Source organism: Opisthocomus hoazin, chromosome 3 (assembly GCF_030867145.1).
Source record: "Opisthocomus hoazin isolate bOpiHoa1 chromosome 3, bOpiHoa1.hap1, whole genome shotgun sequence".
NCBI lineage: Eukaryota > Metazoa > Chordata > Aves > Opisthocomiformes > Opisthocomidae > Opisthocomus > Opisthocomus hoazin.
In genome coordinates, this window is record NC_134416.1 from 82,520,423 (window position 1) to 82,540,823 (window position 20,401).

Here is a 20,401-nt window from a genome sequence, read left to right on the forward strand (position 1 = left end):
TCCAGATAGCTCGCAGGCAGAAAGGGGCAGTCTGCTAAGCTGTTGCTCAGCCTCATCTGCCCATGGCACTGCTCACACAGAGGCACAGAGACTGGGGCTGCTTGCTCCTCTTGCCACCTCAAACTTCAAACATAGCCCTTAGATGTGGGTTCCCTGCTGGATGCCCCCAGCAGCCCTGTCTGAAAATGCAAACGTCTCCAGATAGCTCGCAGCCAGAAGGGGCTAGCCTGGAAAGCTTATGCTCAGCATCATCTGCCCCTGGCACTGCTCGCACAGAGGCACAGAGACTGGGGCTGCTTGCTTGTCTTGCCACCCAAAATTCAAATGTATCTTAGGGGTTCGCTCTTGGGCACCTCCAGCCGCCCTGCTCCGAAAATGCGAATGTCTGCAGATAGCTCGCAGCCAGAAGGGGCTAGGCTGGAAAGCTGTTGCTCAGGCTCGTCTCCCCATGGCCCTGCTCGCACAGAGGCACAGAGAGTGTCGATGCTTGCTTGTCTTGCAAACTCAAAATTCAAAGGTATCTTAGGGGGTCCCTGCCGGGATCCTTTCGCAGTAGTGCTCTGAAAATGCGAACATTACAAAATAGCTCGCAGCCAGAAGGGGCTAGGCTGGAAAGCTGTTGCTCAGCCTCATCTGCCCATGGCACTGCTCACACAGAGGCACAGAGAGTGGGGCTGCTTGCTTCTCTTGCCACCTCAATCTTCAAACATAGCCCAGAGATGTGGGGTCCGTGCCGGTGCCCCCAGCAGCCCTGTCTGAAAATGCAAACGTCTCCAGATAGCTCGCCAGCAGAAGGGTCTAGCCTGGAAAGCTGTTGCTCAGCCTCATCTGCCCGTGGCACTGCTCGCACAGAGACACAGAGAGTAGGGCTGCTTGCTTGTCTTGCCACCTCAAATTTCAAACGTAACGAGGGGGTCCCTCAAGAGTGCCTCCAGCAGCCGTGCTCCGAAAATGCGAACGTCTCCAGATAGCTCGCTGTCAGAAGGGGCTAGCCTGGAAAGCTGTTGCTCAGCCTCATCTGCCCATGCACTGCTCGCGCAGAGGCACAGAGAGTGGGGCTGCTTGCTTGTCTTGCCACCTCAAACTTCAAACGTATCTTAGGGGGTGCCTGCCGGGCTCCTCCAGCACCCCTGCTCCGAAAATGCGAACGTCTCCAGATAGCTGGCAGCCAGAAGGGGCAAGCCTGGAAAGCTTTTGCTCAGCGTTATCTGACCGTGGCACTGCTCGCACAGAGGCACAGAGAGTGGGGCTGCTTGCTTGTCTTGCCACCTCAAACTTCAAACGTATCTTAGGTTGTCTCTGCTGGGCGCCTCCAGCAGCCCTGCTCCGAAAATGGGAACGTCTCCAGATAGCTGGCAGCCAGAAGGGGCTAGCCTGGAAAGCTGTTGCTCAGCATTATCTGCCCATGGCCCTGCTCGCACAGGGGCACAGAGAGTGGGGCTGATTGCTTGTCTTGCCGCCTCAAACTTCAAACATATCCTAAAGGGTCCCTGATGGGCTCCTTTCACAGCCCTGCTCCGAAAATGGGAACGTCTCCAGATAGCTGGCAGCCAGAAGGGGCTAGCCTGGAAAGCTGTTACTCAGCATTATCTGCCCATGGCCCTGCTCGCACAGAGGCACAGAGAGTGGGGCTGCTTGCTTGTCTTGCCACCTCAAACTTCAAACATATCCTAAAGGGTCCCTGATGGGCTCCTTTCACAGCCCTGCTCCGAAAATGGGAACGTCTCCAGATAGCTGGCAGCCAGAAGGGGCTAGCCTGGAAAGCTTTTGCTCAGCCTCATCTGTCCGTGGCACTGCTCGCACAGAAGCACAGAGAGTGGGGCTGCTTGCTTGTCTTACCACCAAAAATTCAAACGTATCTTAGGGTGTCTCTGCCGGGCTCCTCCAGCAGCCGTGCTCCGAAAATGCGAACGTCTCAAAATAGCTCGCAGCCAGAAGGGGCTAGGCTGGAAAGCTGTTGCTCAGCCTCATCTGCCCATGGCACTGTTTGCACAGAGGCACAGAGAGTGAGGATGCTTGCTTGTCTTGCCACCTCAAACTTCAAACGTAGCCACTGGGTAATGATGTCCTGCAAAGCTCCTTTTGCCGCCCTGTCTGAAAATGCGAACGTCTCAAGATAGCTCGCCAGCAGAAGGGGCTAGCCTAGAAAGCCGTTGCTCAACCTCATCTGCCCATGGCACTGCTCGCACAGAGGCAAAGAGACTGGGGCTGCTTGCTTCTCTTGCCACCTCAAACTTCAAACGTATCTTAAGGGGGTCCCTGCCAGGCTCGTTTCGCAGCCCTGCTCTGAAAATGTGAACGTCTGCATATAGCTCGCAGCCAGAAGGGGCTAGCCTGGAAAGCTGCTGCTCAGCCTCATCTGCCCATGCACTGCTCGCGCAGAGGCACAGAGAGTGGGGCTGCTTGCTTGTCTTGCCACCTCAAACTTCAAACGTGTCTTAGGCGGTGCCTGCCGGACTCCTCCAGTAGCCCTGCTCCGAAAATGCGAACGTCTTCAGAGAGCTGGCAGCCAGAAGGGGCTAGCCTGGAAAGCTTTTGCTCAGCGTTATCTGACCGTGGCACTGCTCGCACAGAGGCACAGAGAGTGGGGCTGCTTGCTTGTCTTGCCACCCAAAATTCAAACGTATCTTAGGGGGTCCCTGCCGGGCTCCTCCAGCAGCCCTGCTCCGAAAATGCGAACGTCTCCAGAGAGCTGGCAGCCAGAAGGGGCAAGCCTGGAAAGCTGTTGCTAAGCATTATCTGTCCGTGGCACTGCTCGCACAGAGGCACTGAGACTGGGGCTGCTTGCTTGTCTTGCCACCTCAAACTTCAAACGTATCTTAGGGGATCTCTGCCGGGCTCGTCCAGCAGCCGTGCTCTGAAGATGGGAACGTCTCCAGAATAGCTGGCAGCCAGAAGGGGCTAGCCTGGAAAGCTGTTGCTCAGCCTCATCTGCCCATGGCCCTGCTCGCACAGAAGCACAGAGAGTGGGGCTGCTTGCTTGTCTTGCTACCTAAAATTCAAATGTATCCCGGGGATCCCTGCCGGGCTCCTTTCGCAGCCCTGCTCCGAAAATGCGAACATCTCCAGATAGCTGGCAGCCAGAAGGGGCTAGCATGGAAAGCTGTTTCTCAGCGTAATCTGACCGTGGCACTGCTCGCACAGAGGCACAGAGAGTGGGGCTGCTTGCTTGTCTTGCAACCTCAAACTTCAAACGTATCTTAGGGGGTCCCTGCCGAGCGCCTCCAGCAACCCTGCTACCAAAATGCGAACGTCTCAAGATAGCTCGCAGCCAGAAGGGGCAAGCCTGGAAAGCTGTTGCTCAGCCACATCTGACCGTGTCACTACTCGCAAAGAGGCACAGAGAGTGGGGCTGCTTGCTTGTCTTGCCACCTCAAACTTCAAACGTACATTTGGCGTTCCGTGCTGGGTACCTCCGGCAGTCCTGCTCCGAAAATGCGAACGTCTGCTGATAGCTCACAGCCAGAAAGGGCAAGCCTGGAAAGCTGTTGCTCAGCCTCATCTGCCCTTGGCCCTGCTCGCACAGAGGCACAGAGACTGGGGCTGCTAGCTTGTCTTTCCACCCAAAATTCAAATGTATCTTAGGGGTACACTCTTGGGCACCTCCAACCGCCCTGCTCCGAAAATGCGAACGTTTCCAGATAGCTCGCAGGCAGAAAGGGGCAGTCTGCTAAGCTGTTGCTCAGCCTCATCTGCCCATGGCACTGCTCACACAGAGGCACAGAGACTGGGGCTGCTTGCTCCTCTTGCCACCTCAAACTTCAAACATAGCCCTTAGATGTGGGTTCCCTGCTGGATGCCCCCAGCAGCCCTGTCTGAAAATGCAAACGTCTCCAGATAGCTCGCAGCCAGAAGGGGCTAGCCTGGAAAGCTTATGCTCAGCATCATCTGCCCCTGGCACTGCTCGCACAGAGGCACAGAGACTGGGGCTGCTTGCTTGTCTTGCCACCCAAAATTCAAATGTATCTTAGGGGTTCGCTCTTGGGCACCTCCAGCCGCCCTGCTCCGAAAATGCGAATGTCTGCAGATAGCTCGCAGCCAGAAGGGGCTAGGCTGGAAAGCTGTTGCTCAGGCTCGTCTCCCCATGGCCCTGCTCGCACAGAGGCACAGAGAGTGTCGATGCTTGCTTGTCTTGCAAACTCAAAATTCAAAGGTATCTTAGGGGGTCCCTGCCGGGATCCTTTCGCAGTAGTGCTCTGAAAATGCGAACGTTACAAAATAGCTCGCAGCCAGAAGGGGCTAGGCTGGAAAGCTGTTGCTCAGCCTCATCTGCCCATGGCACTGCTCACACAGAGGCACAGAGAGTGGGGCTGCTTGCTTCTCTTGCCACCTCAATCTTCAAACATAGCCCAGAGATGTGGGGTCCGTGCCGGTGCCCCCAGCAGCCCTGTCTGAAAATGCAAACGTCTCCAGATAGCTCGCCAGCAGAAGGGTCTAGCCTGGAAAGCTGTTGCTCAGCCTCATCTGCCCGTGGCACTGCTCGCACAGAGACACAGAGAGTAGGGCTGCTTGCTTGTCTTGCCACCTCAAATTTCAAACGTAACGAGGGGGTCCCTCAAGAGTGCCTCCAGCAGCCGTGCTCCGAAAATGCGAACGTCTCCAGATAGCTCGCTGTCAGAAGGGGCTAGCCTGGAAAGCTGTTGCTCAGCCTCATCTGCCCATGCACTGCTCGCGCAGAGGCACAGAGAGTGGGGCTGCTTGCTTGTCTTGCCACCTCAAACTTCAAACGTATCTTAGGGGGTGCCTGCCGGGCTCCTCCAGCACCCCTGCTCCGAAAATGCGAACGTCTCCAGATAGCTGGCAGCCAGAAGGGGCAAGCCTGGAAAGCTTTTGCTCAGCGTTATCTGACCGTGGCACTGCTCGCACAGAGGCACAGAGAGTGGGGCTGCTTGCTTGTCTTGCCACCTCAAACTTCAAACGTATCTTAGGTTGTCTCTGCTGGGCGCCTCCAGCAGCCCTGCTCCGAAAATGGGAACGTCTCCAGATAGCTGGCAGCCAGAAGGGGCTAGCCTGGAAAGCTGTTGCTCAGCATTATCTGCCCATGGCCCTGCTCGCACAGAGGCACAGAGAGTGGGGCTGATTGCTTGTCTTGCCACCTCAAACTTCAAACGTATCTTAGGGGTTCCCTGCCGGGCTTCTTTCGCAGCCGTCCTCCGAAAATGCGAACGTCTCAAAATAGCTGGCAGCCAGAAGGGGCTAGCCTGGAAAGCTGTTGCTCAGCCTCATCTGTCCGTGGCACTGCTCGCACAGAAGCACAGAGAGTGGGGCTGCTTGCTTGTCTTGCCACCCAAAATTCAAACGTATCTTTGGGTGTCTCTGCCGGGCTCCTCCAGCAGCCGTGCTTCGAAAATGCGAACGTCTCAAAATAGCTCACAGCCAGAAGGGGCTAGGCTGGAAAGCTGTTGCTCAGCCTCATCTGCCCATGGCACTGTTTGCACAGAGGCACAGAGAGTGAGGATGCTTGCTTGTCTTGCCACCTCAAACTTCAAACGTAGCCACTGGGTAAAGATGTCCTGCAAAGCTCCTTTTGCCGCCCTGTCTGAAAATGCGAACGTCTCAAGATAGCTCGCCAGCAGAAGGGGCTAGCCTGGAAAGCTGTTGCTCAACCTCATCTGCCCATGGCACTGCTCGCACAGAGGCAGAGAGACTGGGGCTGCTTGCTTGTCTTGCCACCTCAAACTTCAAACGTATCTTAAGGGGGTCCCTGCCAGGCTCGTTTCGCAGCCCTACTCTGAAAATGGGAACGTCTGCATATAGCTCGCAGCCAGAAGGGGCTAGCCTGGAAAGCTGCTGCTCAGCCTCATCTGTCCGTGGCACTGCTCGCACAGAGGCACAGAGAGTGGGGCTGCTTGCTTGTCTTGCCACTCAAAATTCAAAAGTATCTTAGGGGGTTGCTGTCGGGCTCCTTTCGCAGCCCTACTCTGAAAAAGCGATCGTCTCCAGATAGGTGGCAGCCAGAAGGGGCTAGCCTGGAAAGCTGTTGCTCAGCCTCACCTGCCCATGGCACTGCTCGCACAGAGGCACAGAGACTGGGGCTGCTTGCTTGTCTTGCCACCTCAAACTTCAAATGTAGCCCGGGGGTCCCTGTCGCGCTCCTTTCACAGCCGCGCTCCGAAAATGCGAATGTCTCGAAATATCTCACAGTCAGCAGGGGCTAGCCTCGAAATCTGTTGCTCACCTCATCTGCCCATGGCACTGCTCGCACAGAGGCACAGAGACTGGGGCTCCTTGCTTGTCTTGCCGCCTCAAACTTCAAACATATCCTAAAGGGTCCCTGATGGGCTCCTTTCACAGCCCTGCTCCGAAAATGGGAACGTCTCCAGATAGCTGGCAGCCAGAAGGGGCTAGCCTGGAAAGCTTTTGCTCAGCCTCATCTGTCCGTGGCACTGCTCGCACAGAAGCACAGAGAGTGGGGCTGCTTGCTTGTCTTACCACCAAAAATTCAAACGTATCTTAGGGTGTCTCTGCCGGGCTCCTCCAGCAGCCGTGCTCCGAAAATGCGAACGTCTCAAAATAGCTCGCAGCCAGAAGGGGCTAGGCTGGAAAGCTGTTGCTCAGCCTCATCTGCCCATGGCACTGTTTGCACAGAGGCACAGAGAGTGAGGATGCTTGCTTGTCTTGCCACCTCAAACTTCAAACGTAGCCACTGGGTAATGATGTCCTGCCAAGCTCCTTTTGCCGCCCTGTCTGAAAATGCGAACGTCTCAAGATAGCTCGCCAGCAGAAGGGGCTAGCCTAGAAAGCCGTTGCTCAACCTCATCTGCCCATGGCACTGCTCGCACAGAGGCAAAGAGACTGGGGCTGCTTGCTTCTCTTGCCACCTCAAACTTCAAACGTATCTTAAGGGGGTCCCTGCCAGGCTCGTTTCGCAGCCCTGCTCTGAAAATGCGAACGTCTGCATATAGCTCGCAGCCAGAAGGGGCTAGCCTGGAAAGCTGCTGCTCAGCCTCATCTGCCCATGCACTGCTCGCGCAGAGGCACAGAGAGTGGGGCTGCTTGCTTGTCTTGCCACCTCAAACTTCAAACCTGTCTTAGGCGGTGCCTGCCGGACTCCTCCAGTAGCCCTGCTCCGAAAATGCGAACGTCTTCAGAGAGCTGGCAGCCAGAAGGGGCTAGCCTGGAAAGCTTTTGCTCAGCGTTATCTGACCGTGGCACTGCTCGCACAGAGGCACAGAGAGTGGGGCTGCTTGCTTGTCTTGCCACCCAAAATTCAAACGTATCTTAGGGGGTCCCTGCCGGGCTCCTCCAGCAGCCCTGCTCCGAAAATGCGAACGTCTCCAGAGAGCTGGCAGCCAGAAGGGGCAAGCCTGGAAAGCTGTTGCTAAGCATTATCTGACCGTGGCACTGCTCGCACAGAGGCACTGAGAATGGGGCTGCTTGCTTGTCTTGCCACCTCAAACTTCAAACGTATCTTAGGGGATCTCTGCCGGGCTCGTCCAGCAGCCGTGCTCTGAAGATGGGAACGTCTCCAGAATAGCTGGCAGCCAGAAGGGGCTAGCCTGGAAAGCTGTTGCTCAGCCTCATCTGCCCATGGCCCTGCTCGCACAGAAGCACAGAGAGTGGGGCTGCTTGCTTGTCTTGCTACCTAAAATTCAAAAGTATCCCGGGGATCCCTGCCGGGCTCCTTTCGCAGCCCTGCTCCGAAAATGCGAACATCTCCAGATAGCTGGCAGCCAGAAGGGGCTAGCATGGAAAGCTGTTTCTCAGCGTAATCTGACCGTGGCACTGCTCGCACAGAGGCACAGAGAGTGGGGCTGCTTGCTTGTCTTGCAACCTCAAACTTCAAACGTATCTTAGGGGGTCCCTGCCGAGCGCCTCCAGCAACCCTGCTACCAAAATGCGAACGTCTCAAGATAGCTCGCAGCCAGAAGGGGCAAGCCTGGAAAGCTGTTGCTCAGCCACATCTGACCGTGTCACTACTCGCAAAGAGGCACAGAGAGTGGGGCTGCTTGCTTGTCTTGCCACCTCAAACTTCAAACGTACATTTGGCGTTCCGTGCTGGGTACCTCCGGCAGTCCTGCTCCGAAAATGCGAACGTCTGCTGATAGCTCACAGCCAGAAAGGGCAAGCCTGGAAAGCTGTTGCTCAGCCTCATCTGCCCTTGGCCCTGCTCGCACAGAGGCACAGAGACTGGGGCTGCTAGCTTGTCTTTCCACCCAAAATTCAAATGTATCTTAGGGGTACACTCTTGGGCACCTCCAACCGCCCTGCTCCGAAAATGCGAACGTTTCCAGATAGCTCGCAGGCAGAAAGGGGCAGTCTGCTAAGCTGTTGCTCAGCCTCATCTGCCCATGGCACTGCTCACACAGAGGCACAGAGACTGGGGCTGCTTGCTCCTCTTGCCACCTCAAACTTCAAACATAGCCCTTAGATGTGGGTTCCCTGCTGGATGCCCCCAGCAGCCCTGTCTGAAAATGCAAACGTCTCCAGATAGCTCGCAGCCAGAAGGGGCTAGCCTGGAAAGCTTATGCTCAGCATCATCTTCCCCTGGCACTGCTCGCACAGAGGCACAGAGACTGGGGCTGCTTGCTTGTCTTGCCACCCAAAATTCAAATGTATCTTAGGGGTTCGCTCTTGGGCACCTCCAGCCGCCCTGCTCCGAAAATGCGAATGTCTGCAGATAGCTCGCAGCCAGAAGGGGCTAGGCTGGAAAGCTGTTGCTCAGGCTCGTCTCCCCATGGCCCTGCTCGCACAGAGGCACAGAGAGTGTCGATGCTTGCTTGTCTTGCAAACTCAAAATTCAAACGTATCTTAGGGGGTCCCTGCCGGGATCCTTTCGCAGTAGTGCTCTGAAAATGCGAACGTTACAAAATAGCTCGCAGCCAGAAGGGGCTAGGCTGGAAAGCTGTTGCTCAGCCTCATCTGCCCATGGCACTGCTCACACAGAGGCACAGAGAGTGGGGCTGCTTGCTTCTCTTGCCACCTCAATCTTCAAACATAGCCCAGAGATGTGGGGTCCGTGCCGGTGCCCCCAGCAGCCCTGTCTGAAAATGCAAACGTCTCCAGATAGCTCGCCAGCAGAAGGGTCTAGCCTGGAAAGCTGTTGCTCAGCCTCATCTGCCCGTGGCACTGCTCGCACAGAGACACAGAGAGTAGGGCTGCTTGCTTGTCTTGCCACCTCAAATTTCAAACGTAACGAGGGGGTCCCTCAAGAGTGCCTCCAGCAGCCGTGCTCCGAAAATGCGAACGTCTCCAGAGAGCTCGCTGTCAGAAGGGGCTAGCCTGGAAAGCTGTTGCTCAGCCTCATCTGCCCATGCACTGCTCGCGCAGAGGCACAGAGAGTGGGGCTGCTTGCTTGTCTTGCCACCTCAAACTTCAAACGTATCTTAGGGGGTGCCTGCCGGGCTCCTCCAGCACCCCTGCTCCGAAAATGCGAACGTCTCCAGATAGTTGGCAGCCAGAAGGGGCAAGCCTGGAAAGCTTTTGCTCAGCGTTATCTGACCGTGGCACTGCTCGCACAGAGGCACAGAGAGTGGGGCTGCTTGCTTGTCTTGCCACCTCAAACTTCAAACGTATCTTAGGTTGTCTCTGCTGGGCGCCTCCAGCAGCCCTGCTCCGAAAATGGGAACGTCTCCAGATAGCTGGCAGCCAGAAGGGGCTAGCCTGGAAAGCTGTTGCTCAGCATTATCTGCCCATGGCCCTGCTCGCACAGAGGCACAGAGAGTGGGGCTGATTGCTTGTCTTGCCGCCTCAAACTTCAAACATATCCTAAAGGGTCCCTGATGGGCTCCTTTCACAGCCCTGCTCCGAAAATGGGAACGTCTCCAGATAGCTGGCAGCCAGAAGGGGCTAGCCTGGAAAGCTGTTACTCAGCATTATCTGCCCATGGCCCTGCTCGCACAGAGGCACAGAGAGTGGGGCTGCTTGCTTGTCTTGCCACCTCAAACTTCAAACATATCCTAAAGGGTCCCTGATGGGCTCCTTTCACAGCCCTGCTCCGAAAATGGGAACGTCTCCAGATAGCTGGCAGCCAGAAGGGGCTAGCCTGGAAAGCTTTTGCTCAGCCTCATCTGTCCGTGGCACTGCTCGCACAGAAGCACAGAGAGTGGGGCTGCTTGCTTGTCTTACCACCAAAAATTCAAACGTATCTTAGGGTGTCTCTGCCGGGCTCCTCCAGCAGCCGTGCTCCGAAAATGCGAACGTCTCAAAATAGCTCGCAGCCAGAAGGGGCTAGGCTGGAAAGCTGTTGCTCAGCCTCATCTGCCCATGGCACTGTTTGCACAGAGGCACAGAGAGTGAGGATGCTTGCTTGTCTTGCCACCTCAAACTTCAAACGTAGCCACTGGGTAATGATGTCCTGCAAAGCTCCTTTTGCCGCCCTGTCTGAAAATGCGAACGTCTCAAGATAGCTCGCCAGCAGAAGGGGCTAGCCTAGAAAGCCGTTGCTCAACCTCATCTGCCCATGGCACTGCTCGCACAGAGGCAAAGAGACTGGGGCTGCTAGCTTCTCTTGCCACCTCAAACTTCAAACGTATCTTAAGGGGGTCCCTGCCAGGCTCGTTTCGCAGCCCTGCTCTGAAAATGCGAACGTCTGCATATAGCTCGCAGCCAGAAGGGGCTAGCCTGGAAAGCTGCTGCTCAGCCTCATCTGCCCATGCACTGCTCGCGCAGAGGCACAGAGAGTGGGGCTGCTTGCTTGTCTTGCCACCTCAAACTTCAAACGTGTCTTAGGCGGTGCCTGCCGGACTCCTCCAGTAGCCCTGCTCCGAAAATGCGAACGTCTTCAGAGAGCTGGCAGCCAGAAGGGGCTAGCCTGGAAAGCTTTTGCTCAGCGTTATCTGACCGTGGCACTGCTCGCACAGAGGCACAGAGAGTGGGGCTGCTTGCTTGTCTTGCCACCCAAAATTCAAACGTATCTTAGGGGGTCCCTGCCGGGCTCATCCAGCAGCCCTGCTCCGAAAATGCGAACGTCTCCAGAGAGCTGGCAGCCAGAAGGGGCAAGCCTGGAAAGCTGTTGCTAAGCATTATCTGACCGTGGCACTGCTCGCACAGAGGCACTGAGAATGGGGCTGCTTGCTTGTCTTGCCACCTCAAACTTCAAACGTATCTTAGGGGATCTCTGCCGGGCTCGTCCAGCAGCCGTGCTCTGAAGATGGGAACGTCTCCAGAATAGCTGGCAGCCAGAAGGGGCTAGCCTGGAAAGCTGTTGCTCAGCCTCATCTGCCCATGGCCCTGCTCGCACAGAAGCACAGAGAGTGGGGCTGCTTGCTTGTCTTGCTACCTAAAATTCAAATGTATCCCGGGGATCCCTGCCGGGCTCCTTTCGCAGCCCTGCTCCGAAAATGCGAACATCTCCAGATAGCTGGCAGCCAGAAGGGGCTAGCATGGAAAGCTGTTGCTCAGCGTAATCTGACCGTGGCACTGCTCGCACAGAGGCACAGAGAGTGGGGCTGCTTGCTTGTCTTGCAACCTCAAACTTCAAACGTATCTTAGGGGGTCCCTGCCGAGCGCCTCCAGCAACCCTGCTACCAAAATGCGAACGTCTCAAGATAGCTCGCAGCCAGAAGGGGCAAGCCTGGAAAGCTGTTGCTCAGCCACATCTGACCGTGTCACTACTCGCAAAGAGGCACAGAGAGTGGGGCTGCTTGCTTGTCTTGCCACCTCAAACTTCAAACGTACATTTGGCGTTCCGTGCTGGGTACCTCCGGCAGTCCTGCTCCGAAAATGCGAACGTCTGCTGATAGCTCACAGCCAGAAAGGGCAAGCCTAGAAAGCTGTTGCTCAGCCTCATCTGCCCTTGGCCCTGCTCGCACAGAGGCACAGAGACTGGGGCTGCTAGCTTGTCTTTCCACCCAAAATTCAAATGTATCTTAGGGGTACACTCTTGGGCACCTCCAACCGCCCTGCTCCGAAAATGCGAATGTCTGCAGATAGCTCGCAGCCAGAAGGGGCTAGGCTGGAAAGCTGTTGCTCAGGCTCGTCTCCCCATGGCCCTGCTCGCACAGAGGCACAGAGAGTGTCGATGCTTGCTTGTCTTGCAAACTCAAAATTCAAACGTATCTTAGGGGGTCCCTGCCGGGATCCTTTCGCAGTAGTGCTCTGAAAATGCGAACGTTACAAAATAGCTCGCAGCCAGAAGGGGCAAGGCTGGAAAGCTGTTGCTCAGCCTCATCTGCCCATGGCACTGCTCACACAGAGGCACAGAGAGTGGGGCTGCTTGCTTCTCTTGCCACCTCAATCTTCAAACATAGCCCAGAGATGTGGGGTCCGTGCCGGTGCCCCCAGCAGCCCTGTCTGAAAATGCAAACGTCTCCAGATAGCTCGCCAGCAGAAGGGTCTAGCCTGGAAAGCTGTTGCTCAGCCTCATCTGCCCGTGGCACTGCTCGCACAGAGACACAGAGAGTAGGGCTGCTTGCTTGTCTTGCCACCTCAAATTTCAAACGTAACGAGGGGGTCCCTCAAGAGTGCCTCCAGCAGCCGTGCTCCGAAAATGCGAACGTCTCCAGATAGCTCGCTGTCAGAAGGGGCTAGCCTGGAAAGCTGTTGCTCAGCCTCATCTGCCCATGCACTGCTCGCGCAGAGGCACAGAGAGTGGGGCTGCTTGCTTGTCTTGCCACCTCAAACTTCAAACGTATCTTAGGGGGTGCCTGCCGGGCTCCTCCAGCACCCCTGCTCCGAAAATGCGAACGTCTCCAGATAGCTGGCAGCCAGAAGGGGCAAGCCTGGAAAGCTTTTGCTCAGCGTTATCTGACCGTGGCACTGCTCGCACAGAGGCACAGAGAGTGGGGCTGCTTGCTTGTCTTGCCACCTCAAACTTCAAACGTATCTTAGGTTGTCTCTGCTGGGCGCCTCCAGCAGCCCTGCTCCGAAAATGGGAACGTCTCCAGATAGCTGGCAGCCAGAAGGGGCTAGCCTGGAAAGCTGTTGCTCAGCATTATCTACCCATGGCCCTGCTCGCACAGAGGCACAGAGAGTGGGGCTGATTGCTTGTCTTGCCACCTCAAACTTCAAACTTATCTTAGGGGTTCCCTGCCGGGCTTCTTTCGCAGCCGTCCTCCGAAAATGCGAACGTCTCAAAATAGCTGGCAGCCAGAAGGGGCTAGCCTGGAAAGCTGTTGCTCAGCCTCATCTGTCCGTGGCACTGCTCGCACAGAAGCACAGAGAGTGGGGCTGCTTGCTTGTCTTGCCACCCAAAATTCAAACGTATCTTTGGGTGTCTCTGCCGGGCTCCTCCAGCAGCCGTGCTCCGAAAATGCGAACGTCTCAAAATAGCTCACAGCCAGAAGGGGCTAGGCTGGAAAGCTGTTGCTCAGCCTCATCTGCCCATGGCACTGTTTGCACAGAGGCACAGAGAGTGAGGATGCTTGCTTGTCTTGCCACCTCAAACTTCAAACGTAGCCACTGGGTAATGATGTCCTGCAAAGCTCCTTTTGCCGCCCTGTCTGAAAATGCGAACGTCTCAAGATAGCTCGCCAGCAGAAGGGGCTAGCCTGGAAAGCTGTTGCTCAACCTCATCTGCCCATGGCACTGCTCGCACAGAGGCAGAGAGACTGGGGCTGCTTGCTTGTCTTGCCACCTCAAACTTCAAACGTATCTTAAGGGGGTCCCTGCCAGGCTCGTTTCGCAGCCCTACTCTGAAAATGGGAACGTCTGCATATAGCTCGTAGCCAGAAGGGGCTAGCCTGGAAAGCTGCTGCTCAGCCTCATCTGTCCGTGGCACTGCTCGCACAGAGGCACAGAGAGTGGGGCTGCTTGCTTGTTTTGCCACTCAAAATTCAAAAGTATCTTAGGGGGTTGCTGTCGGGCTCCTTTCGCAGCCCTACTCTGAAAAAGCGATCGTCTCCAGATAGGTGGCAGCCAGAAGGGGCTAGCCTGGAAAGCTGTTGCTCAGCCTCACCTGCCCATGGCACTGCTCGCACAGAGGCACAGAGACTGGGGCTGCTTGCTTGTCTTGCCACCTCAAACTTCAAATGTAGCCCGGGGGTCCCTGTCGCGCTCCTTTCACAGCCGCGCTCCGAAAATGCGAATGTCTCGAAATATTTCACAGTCAGCAGGGGCTAGCCTCGAAATCTGTTGCTCACCTCATCTGCCCATGGCACTGCTCGCACAGAGGCACAGAGACTGGGGCTCCTTGCTTGTCTTGCCGCCTCAAACATCAAACATATCCTAAAGGGTCCCTGATGGGCTCCTTTCACAGCCCTGCTCCGAAAATGGGAACGTCTCCAGATAGCTGGCAGCCAGAAGGGGCTAGCCTGGAAAGCTGTTACTCAGCATTATCTGCCCATGGCCCTGCTCGCACAGAGGCACAGAGAGTGGGGCTGCTTGCTTGTCTTGCCACCTCAAACTTCAAACATATCCTAAAGGGTCCCTGATGGGCTCCTTTCACAGCCCTGCTCCGAAAATGGGAACGTCTCCAGATAGCTGGCAGCCAGAAGGGGCTAGCCTGGAAAGCTTTTGCTCAGCCTCATCTGTCCGTGGCACTGCTCGCACAGAAGCACAGAGAGTGGGGCTGCTTGCTTGTCTTACCACCAAAAATTCAAACGTATCTTAGGGTGTCTCTGCCGGGCTCCTCCAGCAGCCGTGCTCCGAAAATGCGAACGTCTCAAAATAGCTCGCAGCCAGAAGGGGCTAGGCTGGAAAGCTGTTGCTCAGCCTCATCTGCCCATGTCACTGCTCGCACAGAGGCACAAGAGACTGGGGCTGCTTGCTTGTCTTGCCACCTCAAACTTCAAACGTATTCCGGGGTTCCCTGCGGGGCTCCTTTCGCAGCTCTACTCCGAAAAAGCGAACGTCTCCAGATAGCTCGCAGCCAGAAGCGGCTAGCCTGGAAAGCTGTTGCTCAGCCTCATCTGCCCATGGCACTGCTCGCACAGAGGCACAGAGACTGGGGCTGCTTGCTTGTCTTGCCACCTCAAACTTCAAACGTATCATAAAGGGTCCCTTATGGGCTCCTTTCACAGCCGTGCTCCGAAAATACGCACGTCTCCAAGTTTCTCACAGTCAGCAGGGGCTAGCCTGGAAAGCTGTTGCTCAGCCTCATCTACCCATGGCACTGCTCGCACAGAGGCACAGAGACTGGGGCTGCTTGCTTGTCTTGCCACCTCAAACTTCAAATGTAGCCCGGGGGTCCCTGTCGCGCTCCTTTCACAGCCGCGCTCCGAAAATGCGAATGTCTCGAAATATCTCACAGTCAGCAGGGGCTAGCCTCGAAAGCTGTTGCTCACCTCATCTGCCCATGGCACTGCTCGCACACAGGCACAGAGACTGGGGCTCCTTGCTTGTCTTGCCGCCTCAAACTTCAAACATATCCTAAATGGTCCCTGATGGGCTCTTTTCACAGCCGTGCTCCGAAAATGCGAACGTCTCCAAATATCTCACACTCAGCAGGTGCTAGCCTCGAAAGCTGTTGCTCATCCTCATCTGTCCGTGGCACTGCTCGCAAAGAGGCACAGAGACTGGGGCTGCTTGCTTGTCTTGCCACCTCAAACTTCAAACGTAGCCTAAAGATTCCCAGACGGGCACCTTTCGCATCCCTACTCCGAAATAACAATCGTCTCCAGATAGCTGGCAGCCAGAAGGGGCTAGCCTGGAAAGCTGTTGCTCAGCCTCATCTGCCAATGGCACTGCTCGCACAGAGGCACAGAGACTGGGGCTGCTTGCTTGTCTTGCCACCTCAAACTTCAAATGTAGCCTATAGGGTCCCTGAGGGTCTCATTTCGTCTCCCTGTTCTGGAAATGGGAACGATTCCAGATATCTCACAGTCAGCAGGGGCTAGCCTGGAAAGCTGTTGCTCAGCCTCATCTGCCCATGGCACTGCTCGCACAGAGGCACAGAGACTGGGGCTGCTTGCTTGTCTTGCCACCTCAAACTTCAGACGTATTCCGGGGTTCCCTGCGGGGCTCCTTTCGCAGCTCTACTCCGAAAAAGCGAACGTCTCCAGATAGCTCGCAGCCAGAAGGGGCTAGCCTGGAAAGCTGTTGCTCAGCCTCATCTGCCCGTGGCAGTGCTCGCACAGAGGCACAGAGACTGGGGCTGCTTGCTTGTCTTGCCACCTCAAACTTCAAACATATCTTAGGTTGTCTCTGCTGGGCGCCTCCAGCAGCCCTGCTCCGAAAATGGGAACGTCTCCAGATAGCTGGCAGCCAGAAGGGGCTAGCCTGGAAAGCTGTTGCTCAGCATTATCTGCCCATGGCCCTGCTCGCACAGAGGCACAGAGAGTGGGGCTGATTGCTTGTCTTGCCACCTCAAACTTCAAACGTATCTTAGGGGTTCCCTGCCGGGCTTCTTTCGCAGCCGTCCTCCGAAAATGCGAACGTCTCAAAATAGCTGGCAGCCAGAAGGGGCTAGCCTGGAAAGCTGTTGCTCAGCCTCATCTGTCCGTGGCACTGCTCGCACAGAAGCACAGAGAGTGAGGCTGCTTGCTTGTCTTGCCACCCAAAATTCAAACGTATCTTTGGGTGTCTCTGCCGGGCTCCTCCAGCAGCCGTGCTCCGAAAATGCGAACGTCTCAAAATAGCTCACAGCCAGAAGGGGCTAGGCTGGAAAGCTGTTGCTCAGCCTCATCTGCCCGTGGCACTGTTTGCACAGAGGCACAGAGAGTGAGGATGCTTGCTTGTCTTGCCACCTCAAACTTCAAACGTAGCCACTGGGTAATGATGTCCTGCAAAGCTCCTTTTGCCGCCCTGTCTGAAAATGCGAACGTCTCAAGATAGCTCGCCAGCAGAAGGGGCTAGCCTGGAAAGCTGTTGCTCAACCTCATCTGCCCATGGCACTGCTCGCACAGAGGCAGAGAGACTGGGGCTGCTTGCTTGTCTTGCCACCTCAAACTTCAAACGTATCTTAAGGGTGTCCCTGCCAGGCTCGTTTCGCAGCCCTACTCTGAAAATGGGAACGTCTGCATATAGCTCGCAGCCAGAAGGGGCTAGCCTGGAAAGCTGCTGCTCAGCCTCATCTGTTCGTGGCACTGCTCGCACAGAGGCACAGAGAGTGGGGCTGCTTGCTTGTCTTGCCACTCAAAATTCAAAAGTATCTTAGGGGGTTGCTGTCGGGCTCCTTTCGCAGCCCTGCTCCGAAAATGCGTACGTCTGCAGAATAGCTCGCAGTCAGAAGGGTCTAGCCTGCAAAGCTGTTGCTCAGCCTCATCTGTCCGTGGCACTGCTCGCACAGAAGCACAGAGAGTGGGGCTGCTTGCTTGTCTTGCTACCCAAAATTCAAACGTATCTTAGGGTGTCTCTGCCGGGCTCCTCCAGCAGCCCTGCTCTGAATATGCGAACGTCTCCAGATAGCTGGCAGACAGAAGGGGCAAGCCTGGAAAGCTGTTGCTCAGCATTATCTGACCGTGGCACTGCTCGCACAGAGGCACTGAGACTGGGGCTGCTTGCTTGTCTTGCAACCTCAAACTTCAAACGTATCTTAGGGGGTCCCTGCCGGGCGCCTCCAGCAACCCTGCTCCCAAAATGCGAACATCTCAAGATAGCTCGCAGCCAGAAGGGGCTAGTCTGGAAAGCTGTTGCTCAGCCTCATCTGCCCATGGCCCTGCTCACACAGAGGCACAGACACTGGGGCTGCTTGCTTGTCTTGCCACCTCAAACTTCAAACGTATCTTAGGGGATCTCTGCCGGGCGCGTCCAGCAGCCGTGCTCTGAAGATGGGAACGTCTCCAGAATAGCTGGCAGCCAGAAGGGGCTAGCCTGGAAAGCTGTTGCTCAGCCTCATCTGCCCATGGCCCTGCTTGCACAGAGGCACAGAGACTGGGGCTGCTTGCTTGTCTTGCAAACTCAAACTTCAAACGTGTCTTACGGGGTCCCTGTCGGGCTCCTTTCGCAGCCGTGCTCCGAAAATGCGAACGTCTCAAAATAGCTCGCAGCCAGAAGGGGCTAGCATGGAAAGCTGTTGCTCAGCCTCATCTGCCCATGGCACTGTTTGCACAGAGGCACAGAGTGTGAGGATGCTTGCTTGTCTTGCCACCTCAAACTTCAAACGTAGCCACTGGGTATTGATGTCCTGCCAAGCTCCTTTTGCCGCCCTGTCTGAAAATGCGAACGTCTCAAGATAGCTCGCCAGCAGAAGGGGCTAGCCTGGAAAGCTGTTGCTCAACCTCATCTGCCCATGGCACTGCTCGCACAGAGGCAGAGAGACTGGGGCTGCTTGCTTGTCTTGCCACCTCAAACTTCAAACGTATCTTAAGGGGGTCCCTGCCAGGCTTCTTTCGCAGCCCTGCTCTGAAAATGCGAACGTCTGCATATAGCTCACAGCCAGAAGGGGCTAGCATGGAAAGCTGTTGCTCAGCGTAATCTGACCGTGGCACTGCTCGCACAGAGGCACAGAGAGTGGGGCTGCTTGCTTGTCTTGCAACCTCAAACTTCAAACGTATCTTAGGGGGTCCCTGCCGAGCGCCTCCAGCAACCCTGCTACCAAAATGCGAACGTCTCAAGATAGCTCGCAGCCAGAAGGGGCAAGCCTGGAAAGCTGTTGCTCAGCCACATCTGACCGTGTCACTACTCGCAAAGAGGCACAGAGAGTGGGGCTGCTTGCTTGTCTTGCCACCTCAAACTTCAAACGTACTTTTGGCGTTCCGTGCTGGGTACCTCCGGCAGCCCTGCTCCGAAAATGCGAACGTCTGCTGATAGCTCGCAGCCAGAAAGGGCAAGCCTGGAAAGCTGTTGCTCAGCCTCATCTGCCCTTGGCCCTGCTCGCACAGAGGCACAGAGACTGGGGCTGCTAGCTTGTCTTTCCACCCAAAATTCAAATGTATCTTAGGGGTACACTCTTGGGCACCTCCAACCGCCCTCCTCCGAAAATGCGAACGTTTCCAGATAGCTCGCAGGCAGAAAGGGGCAGTCTGCTAAGCTGTTGCTCAGCCTCATCTGCCCATGGCACTGCTCACACAGAGGCACAGAGACTGGGGCTGCTTGCTCCTCTTGCCACCTCAAACTTCAAACATAGCCCTTAGATGTGGGTTCCCTGCTGGATGCCCCCAGCAGCTCTGTCTGAAAATGCAAACGTCTCCAGATAGCTCGCAGCCAGAAGGGGCTAGCCTGGAAAGCTTATGCTCAGCATCATCTTCCCCTGGCACTGCTCGCACAGAGGCACAGAGACTGGGGCTGCTTGCTTGTCTTGCCACCCAAAATTCAAATGTATCTTAGGGGTTCGCTCTTGGGCAACTCCAGCCGCCCTGCTCCGAAAATGCGAATGTCTGCAGATAGCTCGCAGCCAGAAGGGGCTAGGCTGGAAAGCTGTTGCTCAGGCTCGTCTCCCCATGGCCCTGCTCGCACAGAGGCACAGAGACTGGGGCTGCTTGCTTGTCTTGCTACCTCAAACTTCAAACGTATCCTAAAGATTCCCAGACGGGCTCCTTTCGCAGCCCTACTCCGAAAAAGCGATCGTCTCCAGATAGGTGGCAGCCAGAAGGGGCTAGCCTGGAAAGCTGTTGCTCAGCCTCATCTGCCAATGGCACTGCTCGCACAGAGGCACAGAGACTGGGGCTGCTTGCTTGTCTTGCCACCTCAAACTTCAAATGTAGCCCGGGGGTCCCTGTTGCGCTCCTTTCGCAGCCGTGCTCCGAAAATGCGAACGTCTCGAAATATCTCACAGTCAGCAGTGGCTAGCCTGGAAAGCTGTTGCTCAGCCTCATCTGCCCATGTCACTGCTCGCACAGAGGCACAAGAGACTGGGGCTGCTTGCTTGTCTTGCCACCTCAAACTTCAAACGTATTTCGGGGTTCCCTGCGGGGCTCCTTTCGCAGCTCTACTCCGAAAAAGCGAACGTCTCCAGATAGCTCGCAGCCAGAAGGGGCTAGCCTGGAAAGCTGTTGCTCAGCCTCATCTGCCCATGGCACTGCTCGCACAGAGGCACAGAGACTGGGGCTGCTTGCTTGTCTTGCCACCTCAAACTTCAAACGTATCATAAAGGGTCCCTTATGGGCTCCTTTCACAGCCGTGCTCCGAAAATACGCACGTCTCCAAGTTTCTCACAGTCAGCAGGGGCTAGCCTCGAAAGCTGTTGCTCAGCCTCATCTGCCCATGGCACTGCTCGCACAGAGGCACACAGACTGGGGCTGCTTGCTTGTCTTGCCACCTCAAACTTCACATGTAGCCCGGGGGTCCCTGTCGCGCTCCTTTCACAGCCGCGCTCCGAAAATGCGAATGTCTCGAAATATCTCACAGTCAGCAGGGGCTAGCCTCGAAAGCTGTTGCTCACCTCATCTGCCCATGGCACTGCTCGCACACAGGCACAGAGACTGGGGCTCCTTGCTTGTCTTGCCGCCTCAAACTTCAAACATATCCTAAATGGTCCCTGATGGGCTCTTTTCACAGCCGTGCTCCGAAAATGCGAACGTCTCCAAATATCTCACACTCAGCAGGTGCTAGCCTCGAAAGCTGTTGCTCATCCTCATCTGCCCGTGGCACTGCTCGCAAAGAGGCACAGAGACTGGGGCTGCTTGCTTGTCTTGCCACCTCA